This window comes from Pinus tabuliformis, chromosome 6 (genome assembly GCF_031772625.1).
Source record: "Pinus tabuliformis cultivar Carrire ecotype Pingquan chromosome 6, CPIR1, whole genome shotgun sequence".
NCBI lineage: Eukaryota > Viridiplantae > Streptophyta > Pinopsida > Pinales > Pinaceae > Pinus > Pinus tabuliformis.
In genome coordinates this window covers 1,525,028,113-1,525,032,331 of record NC_142292.1, presented here as the reverse complement: position 1 = coordinate 1,525,032,331, position 4,219 = coordinate 1,525,028,113, and positions in this window count along the sequence as shown.

The window sequence follows — 4,219 nt, the reverse complement described above, 5'->3', positions numbered from 1 at the left end:
TCGTCACTCTTATGGCTACACCACCACCATGTGACTTGGGGTTGGGGCCATGTGCCCTGCCCCCTCCCGCCAACGTGCCAACATTTGAAATTTAAATAAAAACTCACCACGTTGTATAAAAAAACACAATGCGTGGTCCAATGGTATGGTGGTTAGTTGGTGAGGTCGTGGGGTCGAATCCTGCTAGGTCGATCAACCTACCCAACAATATTTTCAAAACTTTTGAGGGCCACGTGGCACCTTCTAATTGGTCCAACCAAAACATAGTAAACAATCAAAATCTGTCAATTTAACCTATATGACCTTCCATGTGTTAGCTTAGGATTGGCCCATCTGACCATCATACCATCCCAGTCAGCCTACTGATGTCAATGCCACATCACTATACGACCTTCCTAGTTAACAGCCTAGTCAACCCTACAAGTTGACTTTTTAGATGTTTGCCAAAAACTTCAAAACATGATAAATTTCACATATGCTGTTGGATTGAGGCGATTCAAGTGTTATTGGAATCAGAACGATTGTATCTATGATTTGGCACTAGTTTTTAGAGATTTTGAGAAATTTTATTTTTGAACATATTTTTTATCCCCTTGATCATTCCTCCCCACTAGAAGATTTTGGACCACCAAAAATTTGTTTTTACTCAAAAAGTAAGTGAGGGTATATCTCCCTCACTTTTCCAATGCAAATTCACCTTGCTTTACTTGGATTGGTACCTTTAAGCCCCACTCCAAGGTCTTGGTCTGCGTGGAGTCCTTATTCTACTGTCAAGAATTGAGTCTTCCTGCAATTCATCTAAATATTTAAGAGAAAAAAATTCTATAGATAGAATTTGAACATTCTCTTCATGATCATCAATCATTGGAGGCTCATACAATCTGAAGTTTTCCACATTCACAATAGAATAAATTTTCATGTAAGGTGGAAAATCTAGTTGGAAAGCATTGTTACCAATATTTTCCAAGATTTTGAAAGGACCATATCTGATTGGCTTAATATTTTTACCTTCACCTTGAAGTCTTTCCTTATTTATATACAACCAAACTTGATCTCCTACTTGAAAATCATGATCAAATCGATGATTTCATGCCTTGCCTTGTACTTTGGTTTGCTTTTCTCAAGCTATTATTGTACTCTTTGATGCACTAGCTAAATTTGTTCAATGAAGTGCTTCGATTTTTCCATGTCACTATGTCCATCTACTGCAATATATTTACCAAAGATTAAATCCAAAGGAAACTTTAGTAAATAACCCAAACAAGATTTAAATGGAGATACTTGCATAGATGAATGCTTGGCACGATTGTAGGCATGTTGGATGTAATACAAATGCTCATCCCAAAGTTTAGGATTCTTACCACAATATCCATGAAGGAGATACACTAGTTGGAAAACATTGTTACCAATCTTTTCCAAGATTTTGAAAGGACCATATCTGATTAGCTTAAGCTTTTTACCTTCACCTTGAAGTCTTTCCTTGTTTATATACAACCAAACTTGATCTACTACTTGAAAATCATGATCAACTCGATGATTTCATGCCTTGCTTTGTACTTTCTTTGCTTTTCTCACGCTATTCTTGTACTCTTTGATGCACTAGCTAAATTTGTTCAATGAAGTGCTTGGCTTTGTCCACGTCACTATGTCCATCTACTGCAATATCTTTACCAAAGATGAAATCCAAAGGATACTTTAGCAAATAACCCAAATAAGCTTTAAATGGAGATACTTGCATAGATGAACGCTTGGCACGATTGTAGGCATGCTGGATGTAATACAAATGCTCATCCCAAAGTTTAGGATTCTTACCACACTATCCACAAAGGAAATACATAGTGAAGCGCTTACTATCATATTATATGCAAGGAAATAAATACTATAGCTCGTTACTCATGCTCCTACTGCACTATTTTTATGTTTACCACTTCTTTTTGGGCGTCGGTTTGTGGATGAAATGTTGTGCCATTCTTCAAATTAGTGTCCATGAGTTTCCATAAACTTGACCAAAACATCCTGTCAAATTGAGAATCTTGATAACAAGTAATAGATGGTGTAACCCAAAGTGAACCCATCAACTTTTGTATGTTTTGTAATGACCATGATATAAAAAATCTCAATTCTTTCTTTATCATTTTGAGACTCAATAGGATTAATAGAAGAACTCTTACTTGCATTAGAAGCTTTACCTTTAATTCCCATGGTTGTGATTTTGTCTTCATCGCCTGAATCAGATCCTAGATCTTGTTTAGTTGTAGCAGCAGTCTTTTGTTTCCCCTTGTTATTGAACTTCTTTGGTCTCATTTCTGGATGTAATTTCCAACAATGGTCTTCATCATGGCCTTCTTTTGAACAATGTTTACAAGTAAGTTTCTCTCCCTGTTTCTTGACTGTAGCATTCTTTTTTCCTTTGCCTTTAAACTTCCCCTTTCCTTTGTCTCCAAATTTGGATGGTTTCTTGTTAGTCTCTTGAGGAACATTCTTTCCTCTTGATTCTAAATGAGTTTCCTCAACACATACTTCATATAGATTGGTGGGATTAAACATTAGTATAGTATGTCTCAAATAAATATGTAATTCGCCTATGTATTTAAGGAGAGTGTCTTGTGAAAAAAAATCAACATCCAAGATTAAAGTTCTTCTTCTAAATTATTGCGTGTAAATTTGGAGACTCTAACCTTTAGCTTGTATAAAATTTTCCAATCCATAATTGTTTTTTGCATATAAGCTAATGGATAAATTTGCATTCTTAATGAAGCTATAAAATCATTCCAAGAAGAGATCATTTTACCACTTTTATTCAGGTCTTCTTGGGTTCTATCCTCCCAGCAGATAAGGGTTGCACTTTCCAAATGATGAGAAGGAAGATGGATCTTTGTAACATCATACTTAATATTTTGAATCCTACAACATACTTCAATTTGACTAACCCAATTATCCAACTTTTCAGCATTTACTGCCCTGTAGTGGTTCTAGCTAGGGTACTAGACTCTATATTTAATATCGACCGAGGTGCGTAAACTTAGAGGCGTGGTCTAAGATATATAGACATAAAGAATTACCGCCCAGGTGATTATGAGGGAAATTGCAAGGCTTCCTTACAGAAGACCGTGATATGCAACCTATCCTTCACACACCTAGATTACCCTACTGATGTATTTGACTACAATGCTGATTATGACATGCATCTATTAAAGCAAACTGTGACCCTAAAGACTGTGTATGATTATGGAAATGATTCTAACCTCCTTACAGAGGTATCACTCAGAAAATCTTTGCTCAGGACACACACACAACATGCAAGATATGTACACTATTAAGCTGTATAAAAAGGAACATGAATAGACTGAAAAAGGAGGCAGAGTTTATAAGCATGTATCTGTAAATCACACGAGGGCCAAATCCCTTACAAGATTCTCGTTCCAGGCCCTAATGCTGACCATTCAACATAACAATAAACCCTTCTGATGCGCACACCATATACATATGCATGTAATGAAACTTAAATCATAAAAGAATCGAAAACTCATATGACTGCAACCCGTATGCTATGTGAATCAACAATTATATAAATCGAAATTATAATGCAATCTGTGTGATACATAAATCGGAATCAATGCAACGCTGTGTAAGCACAGAGATTGAAACTAATACAGCGTTGTGCAAACACACACACACATATATATATATATATATATGAACTGAAATGAAATATAACAAAAACGAAGAGCAATATACCAAACAAAGGACGCAGGGCCCATCCGCGCCTAAGGGTATACCGACTACCACTGTTCAATCAATCAACCAATGCAAAGGAGTGAACACACGTTGGGACTGTAAACGATTCTCTGTGTATTAACTAAACTCTGTTCGAAGCAAATGTTTCAACTATTGATTAACCATCAAAAACATTCAACCACTGTATTTACATACGCGTACATACAGCCATGTCATAGATGCAGTGAATGTACATGCTGTTGCCGCGTTTTTACATAGCTTTTGCAAAATGTTTCCATACCATAAGTTTCAAAAAGAACAAGAAAAATCAAAATGAAAATAGAACAATGCTGTTGCTGCTTTTATGCGCCAGAGTACCCTGCTTTGACTGAGGTTGACCGCATGCTTAGGAGGCCCGATTTGGATGGAAGATAGGTGATTGTCCATCCTTGGACATTCCACTTTTCGCCCATGCTTTCCGTTCTCGCTCATCCGCTGCGCC